Source organism: Thrips palmi, unplaced genomic scaffold (assembly GCF_012932325.1).
Source record: "Thrips palmi isolate BJ-2018 unplaced genomic scaffold, TpBJ-2018v1 HiC_scaffold_5, whole genome shotgun sequence".
NCBI classification, from domain to species: Eukaryota; Metazoa; Arthropoda; class Insecta; order Thysanoptera; family Thripidae; genus Thrips; species Thrips palmi.
In genome coordinates, this window is record NW_023144632.1 from 8,466,176 (window position 1) to 8,481,855 (window position 15,680).

The 15,680-nt window shown below is 54.6% G+C and overlaps 1 protein-coding gene across 1 annotated transcript in view; it reads right to left on the reverse strand.

The window, feature by feature from the left end:
• LOC117651146 (tyrosine-protein phosphatase Lar) overlaps positions 1 to 1,722 on the reverse strand; it is a 94,437-nt gene extending 92,715 nt beyond the window's left edge. Inside the window, exon 1 of the mRNA XM_034394948.1 lies at positions 1,296 to 1,722. The gene's annotated coding sequence lies outside the window, so the exon portion shown is untranslated. The remainder of the gene's footprint in view (positions 1 to 1,295) is intronic.
• Positions 1,723 to 15,680: the final 13,958 nt, after the last annotated feature.

Here is a 15,680-nt window from a genome sequence, read left to right on the forward strand (position 1 = left end):
GAGTGTGTGTATGTGTGTGTATGTGTGCGCGCGCGCATGCATGTGCATGTGTGAGCGGCACTCTCTCTTCACGGCTAAAACAGAACCTGGTTTTCCCAGGACCTCCCTGGAAATCGCCTAGTCTCTACCATAGGCTTCCTGGGAAAACCAGGTACCGTTTTCACCGTGTTAGTTTCAAGAAACAAAAAAGAAACTTAAATTCTTAGTCTTATCCTTGTAATATTTAATTTTTTGAGGATTAGTCACCTGTTGGTCAATTTGCATGCTTATTTCACCTCTACTCAAAATATCGAGTAGATCGAACGCACAAACGCCTTACGTCTGAGTGTCATGCCATGGGGGAGTGGAACCTCAGCGGTAGCAGTTCCTGAGAGGCAGCTCCTGACAAAAGTGACCCTTTGCATGGTCGGCCTGGGATTTTGCAGGCACTGTTGCCGCGATGACGGGGCAGCAGCGACACGGACATCGGCGGCCCCTGCGCCGTCTAGGCAACCCCATGGCGGCCGGCTAATAGCGTGGGGAAGCAAAATTGTGATCGTTCTCTCTGGATCTCAAGAACCTGCCCCTTTCGGATATTTTTCTTTTCGGTAATCTCTTGGTTCGAACTTTGTGAGTCAGTCCGCCCCAACTCAGGCAGCAGACTCCTGGGCCCGCCGCACACACTGACGGGAACGGGGCATTACTAATTCTTTCCAATCAGGCACCTCCACAGCCCGACAGTTCCCCATCCCTTGTTCCCGCAGTCTTGCCTGCACTTTCTGTCAGAGTACAGTAGCAGAGCCCCCTCCCTTTTTTCAAACAACAATAGAAATAAAAATATGTAATAAAACCAGAAAGGCGTTGTCTTTCATTATTTGTGTCCGCAGCACTTACTGCTTAACCCAAGAAAAAGTATTCTTTGACACCGAGACTACTTCCAAGCACCCACCTCAGGTGGTTTTGACACACTTTTTTTTCGTGCGTTGCGAGTGAGCTCACAACGACCTTAGTTTCAATCGTGGCAGACGCGGGTGACATGTTACACTGGTAAGACTCAGGCGTCCCTAACGCCTGTGCAAGCGCTCCGACGCCCCTGCAGGCCCGCTTGCCTCGTTGGGCACAAGACAATTATCACCCCCTGATCTCCTTCATAAATGCATGAGAGTTTCCCAGCGCTTCTCCAACAGCGCGAACATCATACGCTGGAAGTCGAGCGCCGCGTTCCGCGTTTTAACGGCGTCAGCCAGCTGTGCCAAGGACGAAGCACGAATCAGACCTCGCACCAACAAGACCCCTCAACTGGGGCGGCGACATACCTGCTTGCAGAGAAGGAATTCGGGGCCAGCGTGTCCCTGGCTCGTCCGCCCGTCACCGGGACCGGCACCTGGCCGTCAGCACCCGACCACCGGCACCGGTTCCTCGCCGTCAACACCTGGCCGTCAACACCTGGCTGTCAAGACTTAGCCGTCAACACCTGGCTGTCAACACCCGGCCGTCAAGACTTGGCCGTCAACACCTGGCCGTCAACACCTGGCCGTCAACACCTGGCCGTCAACACCTGGCCGTCAACACCTGGCCGTCAACACCTGGCCGTCAACACCTGGCCGTCAACACCCGGCCGGCAACACCTGGCCGTCAGCACCACGCCGTCGCACTAGCCCCCGTCGCGAGGTGCTCGTAGACGAGAACGCGTCGTCGCGAGTCAGACTGGCGGTACGCGGCGACCCCCGTGCACCCCTCGCGGCGGCCGGCCACTGACTGGAGCGGAGTGCTGGGGCGGCGGCGGCAGCGCGGAGCCGGGGCGCGCCACGCCGCCCCCTCCAGCGAGGGATGCGCGCGCGCGCCACCGCCACCGTGCCGCGCCCTCGTTGACAAGAACACCGTCACGGTGGCGGTAGATGAGCGTTACGACCCTCCATTTTGTTGGCGGTGCTGCGACGCGTCAGTCCAATCACGTGCTGAACTTGCAGCAGCACGAGGCAGTTGCATTGCCTGCACACTGTAAGCCCAAAAGCAGCGAGAAAGTGACGCGGTGCTCACGGCGAGCGGCTTTGCATCGAGGCATTTGCCCTTCCAGCGTCCAGTCCGCTGGTTTCCGGACTAGAGTAAGTACTCTTCTGTTAAGATTGCTCGGACATGTTCGGCAAGCCGGAGCACATTAATGTTTTGGAACAAAGTTCGTCCCCGAGATGTTACAGTTTTACGTACGGTTGCGAACAAATTTCTCCACGATAGAGAAACAAAACCATACCCCCAAAAAATGGTTTCTTGGATAAAAAATAACTTTTCTTGTATTTTTATTTAAGAAAATTTTTCTACATTGGAACCTTTTTTTTCTTGTATGCAGAAAACTTCTCTTGTGTTAAGGTTTCTTTTTTCTTATAAAAACCATGAAAATTAAAAATCAAGAAACCATTTTTCGGGGGGGTGCATGGACAACGTAAAGTAGGAGCGCGCGGAGACTAGAAGTGCTGGCCTTGCCGGAAGCCTCGTCCCCGGACTCCTCCCCGGCCGCCGCAGTCGCCGCCCGCGGAGCTGGCCTAGGCTACCCGAGCGCACCTCGGGCCAGCGGGTTGCCTATAGCCGTGCGGTCGGGCGCTCAGGCCGTGGCGTGGAGCGTGCCGCTGACAGGGGCCACACTGTGAAACCCAAGTGTGGGCAGCTGCACACACTTGAAACGCGGAGGTGTGGAATCTGCAATCTCCGCACTTCGAAGTGCAGAGTTTTGCAGTCACCACACTTCAAACGACGTGGAGCTCTCCACTTTTGCTCCGGGCCAAGACTTGGGCTCCGTGGAGACTGGAAACTCCACAGGTCCAAGAAGTGTAGGGAATCACACTCCACACTAGGGAAGTGTAGGGTTCTCCACAGTACGATAGAGCAGGCAAATGAGGTGAGCTTTCCAGACTGCCTTGCCGAAAGGAGGAACAGTGCAGATGTTGGGCAAAGCGGCCAATTTTTTGTATTCCAAGAGCGCTTTTCACAGTGGCAAAACCGTGCGCTCTTGAAGAAAAAATATTGACCTAACGCTGCAACGAGATCTCCCTGTTGCAGTCCGGAAAGTTTCCTGGAACAGCCAAAAAAAGTCCCTTTGTCCTCGTTTGCCACCTGTTTGACCGTCCATTCGAGGAATCCCACGGCCGGCCTCCCTGCCAGAGGCAAGCTCGACACAGAGTGCGAGGGCGTAGTCGCACGTCACCCCCGGTGAGCCGTCCGCCAGTCCGCCGCCGCAGAGCCCTGCCCGCGGCCCTGCCGGCCCTGTCAGGTGTCGATTCATAAACCCGACCCCTCCCTTCCCCCTCCCCCGCCCCCTTTCCAATCGCATTCTTCGCTGGACTTCATTAAAGGGCAAGCCCCGCTGGACGCACGGGACGGGGGAGGGGAGCCGAAGGGGAGGGGGCAGAAATGACGGCCCAGCACAATGTCGTGTGTGGTCGCGATCAGTAGTGCCTTGTCCCTCCACCGGGGTTACCTCTTCACCATCGCCCCGCCCCCTCCCCCCCCCCTACCGCATTCCAGAGTCGATGGCGGCGAGTCACTCAGGTCAGCGGGTCCCGGCGGGTCCCCTGAGGACCTCCACCGGCCCCTGCTTGCCCCCTCCCCTTCATCGACGAGTCTTCTGTGTTGTGTTACTCGTGCGTGAGGACGGTCTTTGACTTGGTGCTCCGTCCGGCCGAGCGAGCGTTGTGGCGAGGCCTTCTCGAGCAGACTGAGAATCGGTTTTCGTCGCGCTTTCTTTCTGTGCGGGACGCCCTGCGAGTGCGAGAGAGACAGAGCGACGAAAGCGGCCTTCGGAGCCGGCCTGGGTTATGGTTATGTTGCCAAACGCCGCGTATGCACAAGGTTAGCCTTGGTTGAGGGCGACGCAGCCATCGGCCGAATCGCTTGCTCGGCACTGTCTCTCTCTCTCTCTCTCTCTCTCTCTCTCTCTTGCCCCGCGGGAGCGACAGAGACACGAAAGCAGATGACACGGGCAGGCTTGGCCATCACCGCGCCCTCGACGCGCCGCACGGTGAGTCGCAAGGTCACGCGCCACCCTAACCTGTTACTCTGTTCCTGGCACGCGCAACGAACCCGCACTGCAAAGTGCTATTCGAGCAATCAAATTGTGGCTTCGTGACACTAGAAAGCTGTCTGAAAAGGACATAGATATCCTAATTATCCCAATTTGAGTGCCCCCTGACAGTCAAATGAGTGTACCGACGCTCCGGAGAGTGCACTCGCGGAGTCCACGTCAAGGAGAGAGTACCCCGTTGGGTTTGCTGGGTGGAATCCAAAAGGAGACAGTCCGGAATGAAATGAAAACGGGGTTCCCTGCGCCACGCTGCGCGCCCTGCGGAGGGCACTTCCAAAATAAGAGGACACTCTAAACTCACCGCGCGTCGCGTGGCACGTCCCGTCCCGGTGAAGGCAGAGCGGGGCGAGGCGGCCGAGGCGAGGGCGGAGGGCTCCGCCGGCTTCGCGAGGCGAGACTTTCGAGTCGGGCGGTTGGCCCGGCCCGGCCCGGCCCGGCCCTCGCCTCGGTGCGGCCTTGGCATCGCGCGGCGCGCCCGGCCCAGCAGGGAGGCCGTCGTCGCCGCCCCGCGGCACCAGGCTCCTCATCCTCCTCTCTCGCTCCGCCAGCGGGCCGCGGGGGCGACAGAGTTAACGAGTCCCACTTCACGTCGCCTCGCCCTGTGATTAGCCAGACAGCCCGGCCGCCGCCGCGCCGAGGCCGACAGGCCGGCAGGCACAGCCAGGCCAGGCCGGGGCCATTACCTTACACGATACACGTCGATTTGTTACCCACGCCACTGTCGAGCCGCTCTCACGGGGGCAGGCGGAAGGGGGGCAGGGGAGTAGGTTTCGCGACGTCGTGCCATCAATACCCGAACACGCCCTAATGGGTCGGTGCGGCGCTCAGTCTTGGCCAGGCCGCCCCGCCCCGCCCCGCCACGCCCCGCCCCGCCCCCGCTGTCGATACGGCACTCCTCGCACAACAACTCAGCTGCGCGGGCCGCACGACCACGCACGGCCGCCAGCCACGCGACGCACGCTTTAAACACACGCGGCCTCGGCGCATATTTCCATTATTTGCGTCATATTTTCTCAGCAACCCCCTCCCCTCTTTCCCCCTGGGGGGCTGCACCAAATGACCATGCGTGACATGAGTGGTGTGGCAGCTGCGACCGTGGATCATGGGGACATTGGGACTGCGCGGGGCGGCGCGGGGCGGCGCGGGGCGGGTGAGGATCAGCTGCAAGGTGACACGTGTGGGGGCGCTCTCCATAAATAACGATTACGGCATGAGCCATCGCGAGGGCCAAAAGTGCTTCCGGATGCTTCGCGGATGCTTCCGGCTTTTTTCTGGCCCAGCTGGAGGCCGTTGCGTCGGCGTCGCCGCGGGCCGTCCGCCGTTAAGGCGACGGTGTTGCCCAAAACGCCGCCCGGAGCAGCGGCCGCCGGAGTCCGGCCGTACTGATTCCGAGAGTCGTTTTCGTCGCTCTCTCTCTCTCTCTCTCTCTCTCTCTCTCTCTCTCTCTCTCTCTCTCTCTCTCTCTCTCTCTCTCTCTCTCTCTCTCTCTCTCTCTCGCCGAAACGGGACGCGACGCCCCATGAGTGCAAGAGAGACAGGGCGACGCGACAACCGCCCCATCCCGTTGGTGCCGCTGGGGCTCCGCTTCGGTCCGCCCGCCTCGCCCTAACTCAAACTGCGGGACGGAGTGGCGCCTGAGCAGGGGAAGGGGGACGGGGGCACCCTCAGCAGAGACAGGCCCGCGCCATGCAGACAATTACACACTGGAAATCGGACACACGGCACGTTGGGTTCGAGTCCTGTTTAGCGACTCTGCAGCTCGAAACGCGCCCAAGAGTTTCGGCCGCCGACGCCGGTCTTCTGGCCCACTGTGCGGAGCAGCGCGACGGTGCCACTTGCATCGACAGTGTGGCAGCGCTTTATAGCGGAGTCCAATCAGGGGCCGGCGGGGCGGCGCCGTCGATGCCAAACAGTTTGCTTTCCGTCTCTCTCGCACCACCGGCGCGTCCGGTCTGAGAGTGCAAGAGAGAAGAACCGGCCTCGCTCGAGCCAAGTTGGACGGCTTTTTGCTGACAGCCGGGCGGCGCACTAGCGACGCCGTCCCGGTCGCCGTCGCGCCACTGTTTGCCGGAAGTTGGTTGCAAAGAGGGCCAGCCGGGCCCGGCCGGCGGGGAGGCTGGACGGACGTTAGCGCACATCATCAACTTCTTAATAGAACACAAACGGCCTCCCTCACCCCTTGGGCACAGTATTCGCGCGCTTTCAATTAGCCCCATAAAATCCGCTTTATTTTCCTCGGGAGCGACACGAGATCATAAAGACGCACATTTGCGCGTGCAGCAGCAGCGGCAGCAGCGCGAGGGTCGGTGGAGGCAGCAGCGGCCGGCGAGGCGTTGCCGCTGCACTGTTATTCGACGAATGTGACGTCATACTCGGTGCAATGTGAACCTCAACATGTTCTTTTCAATTTCATGTCGCATTCGTTTGATTAGGAGGGTCTCGTACATTTGATAGGAATGTCATTTGTTTGGTCACATTCGTTTCATCAGGATGTCACACTCGTTTTGATTAGGAGAGGGTATGTCACTCGTTAGAAAAGGATGTCACATTCGTTTGGTTAAGATATGTCACTCTCGTTCGAAGTATGGATCACTCAAACCTAACGTGACAATACATACAAACGAAAGTGACATCGATCGTGTTCAAAGAAACGTGACAAAATCAACATTCACATCGACGAATATGGCGTCACAGTCGTTGCATAACAGCGTTCTCTAAAATGTGGCCTGTTCGACCTTCAGGTCGGTGGAAGGGGTGACGATAATGATTCTAGTAGAGATACATTTTTGCCTTTTTTTTTGCCTTGCTTTCCGAAATTGCCGCGCCCCGGCACGTGGTGGGCAGGCCGCCCCAGCGACGAGGCAACACGAGACAAAAGTGAGGCGAGGCCAGCTGCCCCGCCATGGCGCGCCAGCGGACCGGGTTCAAATCCCCGCGCATATTTTACTCCTCCCTTCGGGCGGCGCGAAAGGCAACGAAAGACGGAAGCATTCCGGTGACAGCAGGTAACAAGGGGAGACGGACGACGCGGCGAAACACTAGAACCACCCCAATTGAAATTCAGCCCCGGGGAAAGAAAAAGTGAGAAAGAGCGAGAAGAAAAAGCAGCGTGGCCAGCCGGGCCAGCTCAGCAGTGGCCCTGCAACAAAGGCGCCAAAAGGGTTGACGAGCCGGCGAGGAGAGCGGGGTGGGGCGGGGCGGGGCGGGGCGGGGCGGGGCGGGGCGGGGGGGGCGCGGCGGGACGTGACGGGACGGGGTGGGGCGGGGCGGGGCGGGGCGGGGCGGAGTGGGGCGGGGTGGCAGCTCTGAATCAGACTCGCTGAAAACCATGCCGTCAGCGAGGGAGCGAAAATGACGCGCCCATTGTTGCATTAAGGTGTCTCCTACACACAAAGCTCGGATGTCCCCACCACCACTCCGATACAGTTCACTTGCTGCAACGAAAGGGATGGGCCACGGTAACATACATAATAAGTTCACGACTGGATGTGAGCTGAGCCCGTTGACTTCGCTCATGAAAATATTCGTAACGCATACTGCGACAATTTCATGGCGCACTGCATTCATTTCATCATGCGTAGTGTGCCATCAAATCAGACGTACCTTCGCGTACCTTACATCGACAGGTGTAATACATTATAATGTGCTAATTTCACCGTTATACCTTACGAAAAAAATAATCGAAACAAAGGCCTAAACAATCATAGCATAAATATCACTCGCGTACCTGAAAGGTTAACAATGTCGGGGGCCTCATCACCCAAAAAAAACCTTGAAATAAAAAGTTGAAATGGTTCCCAAGGCCAAAGGACATGGACATAAGCGTGAGGGCAGACAGCGGCAGGCACGCGTCTCCACTGTTTCTTCGAAAGCCTCGCCACGCCCTCTCTCTCTCCCACTCTCTCTCTGGGACCCATCTTGAACCTCCGCCGCCACGCCACGCGTCCCGGAGCAGTCAGGCCCGCCTCGCACCGCCGCCGGCGACGGCAGACGGAGATAGACGCAACAAGGGAAGAGTTCGCGAGTGGCAGGTGCGCCCGGCAGAGGGCGTGGCGGGGCGGGGTAGGGCGGGGCATGGTGGGGCGGGGGGGGGGGCAGGATTTATGGGGGCCTATTTAGTAAGTGTATGTGCCTACACGTTGTGGTAGAGTGCGCGCACCGGGCAGGCCGTGCGAGTGTGTGTGTGTGTGTGTGTGTGTGTGTGTGTGTGTGTGTGTCAGAGAGAGAGAGAGAGAGAGGAAAGGGGGGGGGGGGTAACGAGAGGGGAGGCCCAGGAGGAATGGCATGGCAGGGAATGTCCGGCGAAGAAGCTTTTTCCCCCGTGACGTCAGTTTGAAAACTCGCCCCCCGGCAAACTGTTTTCTCTATGAAGTGAATGGGTAGAGTTTCACGGTGCTCGGCTAGCGCTGCTGGCGCCGCTAGCGCGCGGGGCCCGTCCGGCAGGGATGGTGTTTTAAAAGTGCCGGCCGCGCGGGTCCCTTGCCACCCGATAGCCCCCGCAGGGATGGAAGTTGGACGGGTGGGGAGAGACGCACAAGGTCCCCCTCTCACCTTTATTCTTTAAAAAGGCGACCGCGGGGCCTCCCTTCGACAAATCATCCCCATTTCATATGCGCAAGGAATAAGTCCCGCGCGGGATAAGCAATTAGCTTTCGCTTCCCCCGCAGGCAACACTCGTACGGACGCAGAGGATCTTGTAGTCGCTTTTGCGAGGTTTTACGAGGTTTACACTCTCAGACTCGTATTGACTATTTTCTCTCCATTATTGACATTTTGTCCTTTGCTTACGTAGTTTTTTAAGCAGCAATAATATGTAGTATTTCCTTTGTAACCATGTACAATATTGTTCACTATAAGGACTAAATTGTCATCAATTATTGACTATTTTTTAAGTAAATGGCGTATTGACTCTTTGTCAATGGCAAATTGACTTTATGTCAATATAACGAACAAAATCCTATATAAATATTGAGGAAATAGTACTTTTTATTGCTGTGTAAAATACTCTTTTACAAAGGACAAAAAGTCAATAACAGTCTGAGAGTGTACAACCCTTTCTCCGCCGTGCTGCGCGACGGTCTTGATGATTCAGGGCAGAGAAAACAGCATCGGCCGCACGCGGCCCGCGGGCGGCAAACTCTAAACGCAACACTTTAACATTTCGGCATCATCGTTCCGGAAAGGGAAGCGCCAGGCGCTGCAGGCATGCGGCCCAGGCCCACTCCGAGAGACGCAGCTCTGTCTCTCTGGCACCCACGCGGCGCCTCCATGAGTGCGAGAGAGACAGAAAAGCGACTCTCCGTCTACTGGCCGCCACCGCGGAGCCGGCGGCTGCGCGCCGCCTTGTCAGTCATGCCGTGAAGTTGGTGCGTGTTTTACGAAGCACGCAGATCAAAACAACAGCAGTCGGCAACGCCCGCGGCGGTCAACGCAAAACCAGCCGGCGGGGTGGGGCGGGTTGAGGCGAGGTGGGGCGAGGCGTGGTGGGGCGGGGTGGGGCGACCGGGCCGGGCATAGGCGGAGCGGGGCGAGTGTTCTCGAGAGCTTTTGTCATCCCCGAGGACGTCGCTACGCGTCCGTTCGACTCCGCCAACGCTAACCCAGGCCGGCGGCGAGTCCTTTTTCCTCACTCCGCGGCCGCGCGCTGGAATCGCTGGAATAGCTGGAATCGGCGGATAAGCCCCGCTGGCTCGGCCCGCAGGTGGGCGAGCCAAGCACTTGTCGCTTGCGCGTTGCCGCGCCGTAATGCGGTCGAGTTTCATTCCATTGAGTGGCCGGGCGGCGCGCCTCACGAGAGAGAAGGAAGATTGCTCCTCGTTTTCCTCCTCAATAAAAACAGGAGTCAGCTGCGGCGAGCTGCTCCAATCCAATTGTGTCGCTTCCCTGCCGCCCCGCGCAGTCGCATCCGAGTCCGTCTCTGGTTTCCGCGTCGAACGGGGCACATCCGCTCACTTGTCCGCTCACGCTCTTTGTTTTACCTTTACACATTACAACACACAAGACACTCTGAGGAGCCAACTAGCTCCTACAAATTTCGTGCGAGTTTTTGCAGTTTGAATGCTCGCTTGAATGTTTGAACTTTCCGCAATTTTGCACAAAAGTAAACGTGTGCGGTTTTTCGTGCGAAAATAGTGCAACGCGTTGAGGCATTGGGTGTCATGTGTCAACTTGTGCGATGCCTCCCGAGGATGCCCGCCGATGCTGGTGGATTGGCAGGGAGTGGTAGGGGAGTGGCAGGGGAGTAGCAGAGGAGTGGCAGGGGAGTGGCAAGGAGTGGCAGGGGAGTGGCCAGGAGAGTGGCCAGGGGAGTGGCAGGGGAGTGGCCAGGGGAGGGGACAGGGGAGTGGCAGGGGAGTGGCAGGGGAGTGGCAGAGGAGTGGCAGGGGAGTGGCAGGGGAGTGGCAGGGGAGTGGCAGGGGAGTTGCAGGAAATCGCAGCCCCTTTGTCCGGAAGTCTGGAAGTCTGCAAGGCGTCGAGCTTGATGGATCATCCTGTTGATCACCTTGGTAAGCAATCCGGGGGAGAGGCTCAGGCCAGGGCCCCCGCGGCCCCGAAACAAAGCCCACGACAGTCAATTGCAGAGAGGAGATGCATTGTTGTTTGCTCCCCTTGTTCCTGAAACAAGGCGACCCATTGCACACGGCCCAATTATGGCACGATATAGGGCAAAAGTCGGCCTGACAGAAAAATCGCGCCGAAAAACGGGCAGTCGTCTAAATTTTGTGAGAACGTCTCAGAATCCTGTCAACCTGATCAAGATTCGCACACCTCTGTAAGCTGAAAACTTATTCTGACATTCTGCAGAACTCAAAGTTTTCAGAATTTTCAGCTCTTAGAGGCGCGCTAATTGTGATCAGGATTTCAGACGTGTCCCTGACATTCTGACAAAATTTACACGAGTGGTATGGCACGACAGTCCCTCAGCTTTGGCGTCAATTCGCGATGCCACACGTATCATGGTAAGTCACGTCCGAACATGGCAGTACTTTTATGTCATCACGGTAAAAATGGTACCCGGTTTTCCCAGGAGCCCTATGGCGAAGACATAGGCGATTTCCAGGATGTTCCTGGAAAAACCAGGAACCGTTTTTACCGTGATGATTTTGTCGCCTGACTGTTTGTCGGCTTGGCAATTTTTTTTTTAAAATTCCTTAAACTGCACGAAGTCACGCTGATATGTTTTCGGTGTCGTTACAGTTCGTCTCGCTTTTGAATTTTGCACCGCCGCACTCCCCGTGTGCGACCAGCCCCCGCCTTTTCAATGCACAAAAGCACTTGCGGTGGCGGCGGGCCGTTCCACGTGCCGCGAAGCAGCCGCATCATTCGGCTTCATCATTCACTGCGAGCGGCCGAATAATGCGCTTCATAAATCTGTTGCTGGGCCCAGAGAGAGTGAGAGAGAGAGAGAGAGAGAGAGAGAGAGAGAGAGAGAGAGAGAGAGAGAGAGAGAGAGAGAGAGAGAGAGAGAGAGCACCGTGTTGCACACGACCCGCCAGCGACCGCCCGCTCCGCCCGCCGCCGTGATGACGTGGTAAGAGTGATGACGTCATGTTCCTCGCGTTACCATTTTTAATCTCACTTTCCAACTTTTTGCGCGAGCGTTGTTGCTGCTGGCTGAGGCCACGGCTGCGCCACGGCTGGGCGCGGCGGCGGGATACAGAGTGGGCAAACATGGCGCGCGGAAAAGCAAAGTAGTGTGCAGGTTACCTCGCGCGGTGGTGATCTCTCTCTCTCTCTCTCTCTCTCTCTCTCTCTCTCTCTCTCTCTCTCTCTCTCTCTCTCCTCTCTCTCTCCTCTCTCTCCCTCCTCTCTTCTCTCCGCCTCTGCCCTCTCACACCTCTCTCTCCTCACGTCTCCAACACACACACAACACACACACACACACACCACAACACAACCACCACGACACAAGCGCAAGACCACTACTGTCGGTGACAAGACACCGCCCGGTCATGGCCCCGGCTTACACACAACGCTGCTCTCTCCCTCGCCTGTCTGGCCGAACAACAACAGACAACAGAATTAATGAATCGACCATTAATTAATTGTCAAACGTCAGGCGCACGCCAGGCAGTCACGGCCCCGAAAATATTAATGGTGTGCCGGATGCGCCGAATCAGACACCTGGCTGGCGGCCCAGCAGGCCGGAGGTAACGACCGTCGCTGCTTTTCACTCCTTTCCCCTCCTTTTTCTTCTCTTTTTCCAGGCTGCAGTGTTTTATCGAAACGGGGCGCGCTTCCGAGGCGGGGCTGCAGCGCTAACAAGGCCGCAGGAGAATACCATATTCCTGATCCGGCTTACCAGCGAGCGACCCCGCTCCGGCCAGGCTCCAGCCAGGCTCCAGCCAGGCTCCAGCCAGGCTCCAGCCTCCGCGAGCCCCCGGGCCAGCGCCACGCCGCGCCACGCCGCGCCTAGCGGGTCAAAGCGGGGTCACCGGGGCGTGAGGCCATCTTACCACCTTTCGCTTCACCTACCCGCAACCAGATTGGCAGGCATCTTCCGAAAGGGCTGAGAGCGGAGCGAACCGCCGCAGCAGGAAGCGGAAATGGTTAAGAGGAGACTCAGCGGAGGACTGCCACGCCACGCCGCCTCCCTTCTTGTCGGCGTCAGTCTTGGCCTCCGCAGCGTCGCGGTGTCGCAGCGTCGTGGTGTCGCAGCGTCAGCGAGCTCGCAATGAAGCCGATTCAAACTGCAGACTGGTTCCGAGACTCCATTTCGTCACTCGCTCTCTCTCTCCCCTCTCTTCTCTCTCTTCTCCTCTCTCCTCCTCTCTCTCCCTCTTTTCTCTCTCTCTCTCTCTCTTTTTTGAGGTAGACAGAGTGCTCCAGTGAGGCTCCCAGATTTAGCCCTTTTACTAGTGTTTCCTGGTAAAAGAAGCCCAAAAACCCATTAGAGAACAAAATCAGTCAGTGACAGTGATCAAATGTGAAGAAAATTTACGATTCCCCCGACGGATCGGGCGGAAAAGTAAAATCAGTCCTAGCCGGACTGTGGATTTTTCCCCGCCTTTTTCAACAAGTCAACTTTAACAACGAAACCAGCATCCTTTCGCAAACATGGATTACGCGAGTGCAGCATCATCTTCAAGAGCCCCCCATGTCCAACTTAAACCCCGTTACTCAAGAAACTCTGAAAGTGAACCCAGTGCTAGTGAAAATTTAAACCTCAAAACCCCCCCAAAACCCAAACCCCCAAACCAACAAGACAACAACAACATTGCCTATTCTCCCAATAGGAAGAATGCCATAATCATTGAAAACATTCACCAAGTAGTCAAGACCAGTGCCTCCGAGCTGTCGCTGATGTGATAGGAGGACGAAACATTATTACTGTACCCGCCTTAGTGGAGGGCGAGTTTGTATGTCCCTGACGAATGAGAACTTTGTAAACCAAATTTGCGAGGAAGGAGGGATACAGATTGGTCCACTTTACTACCCTTGTCGACGCTATGTTACTGAAGCAACCAAGTTCATAGTTTCAAATTGTCCTCCTGAAATTCATGACGAAGATCTCAAGGACCTCCTAGCACCCTAGGGAAGAGTTGTCTCTGCCCCAACCAGACTCAAAGTATCAACAACTCATGATGATCTCAAACACGTCAAGCCCTGGAAGAGATCCATATTCATCATGATTCCCTCTGGAGCTCCAGAAATCCCCAAAAAAATACTGGTTACTACTGTTGAAAACAACAAGGTCACCTTGTACATTGACCGAGATGACATTATTGCAACTTCTGTCTCGTGCCAGGACATCTCGAGGCAAAATGCAAGAAAAACTCAACCAGGATCAAGAATTCCCAGCCATCAGACCACCAGTTTCTCAACGCTTGTTGATCAACAGAACATCCCGCCCAACAACTGGACAACAACCATCTGGAAGTTCAAGTTCAGTACCCCACATTCCCATGCCAAATTTCGTTGCTGCTACAGTGCTGCAACCTTCTACTTCCATGTCATCTCAGACAGTCACATTGCAAGACTCAGAGTTCACTTTCAGCACTCCTACCATCCTAACACCCAAAACAAGTCAAGTACCCCAACAGCGGAATGAGCAACCTCAAGAAATTTCCATTACGGAAACTATTTATGGAGACACTTATTTCCCCCAAGAAACTCAAGTGAGAAAGTAACTGAACTTCACAAATTGATGATTTGATGGACACCCAATGGAGTCAAGTTGGTACTATCAATCTCAGAATAAAAGTGTAAGAGAAAAGAGCGTTCCCCTAAAAAAGACAGAGAAACTGATCTCGATATGAACACTGATTCAAGCACAACATCATCAATCTCATCATCTGCCCCCAACAAGAAGCAAAAAGAAAAGAAGAATAAAGAAGATGCCCTCCAGACAGTACTCAACCAAATGACTTTCAAAGAATCCTTCCTGAAGAGAGAAGACTTCATTGATTTCATGAAAGAGCCCGAGGCAAGTCCAACTCAAAAATATTGCAGCCAGATATACTCAGAATTTTGGAGCCTTGATAGTTCAACTTCAAGAAGCCGAAAACGTCTGCATGGACTTCAATCTTAAAAGGAGATTTCAGCGTGCAGCAGACGTTTTTGAAAGTCAAAAAAATCCAGAAGACCAGAGTGAACAATGAAAAACAGTGATAACAGCTTTTTATATTTTTTACTGTGCCTATCAGTCAAAAAAAAATTGTACAAAAACCCAAAAATGTCGATATTCACATTAACATCTGTGGTGGTAATCATGCTTAGCATTCTCACTTTGAATGTTAAAGGTTTAGTCACACAAGAAAAACAACTTTGCCTACAACAATTTGCCGATAATCACCACAATTCAGTGCTCTTTTTGCAAGAGACTAATCTTTCAAGATCAACACCGATGGCTAGAACTATGGATTTTACATTCTTCCTTAACCCCCCGTAAACCTTCTTCGGGCGTCGCCATTGCCATCAAGAACCCTTCTTCAAGAAACCAAGATAATTCAAGAATCAAATCTAGTCCCTGGATACTTACAAGCACTGCATCTTGAAATCAAGAGCTACAAATTTTACTTCATAAATGTTTACATGCCTCATAATGCACAGGTTGCATCTCAGGTATTAAACAAAATTCATAATTTTTTGTCAACAATTACAAGTGAAGATGCCATCATCATAATGGCTGGAGACTGGAATACAACTTTAGCCAAAGAAGATAGAAGAAACTGTTCTAAAAAAAGAACTCAATTAGTAAACAAATCCAAGTTCTTCTGCAACAGTACAATCTGACTGATGTTTGGAGAAACTTCAACCCTAACAACAACAATTCACCTACAGAGGATTACAAAACAATCATCCCATGGCTAGACTGGATCGTGCTTACATCCAAGCCCGTAACTTACATGCAGTACAAAGCACAAATATTATTCCATCCTTCTCTGACCATGATGGAGTAACCATCACTCTAAATTTTTTTGAAAAGAATTATAAAACACCTTATTGGAAGTTTGATGTAACTCTTCTCAAGTCAAATGAATATATTCAAATCATAAAAACATCATAGAATATTTTGAAGAAAAGGAGCAAGAAAAAAATTCAAATATAGTTCAACTGTGGGACTGTTTGAAACAAGAAATATCTTTAGCTTCACAACGGTTTTCCAAAAAACTAAAAGAAGATT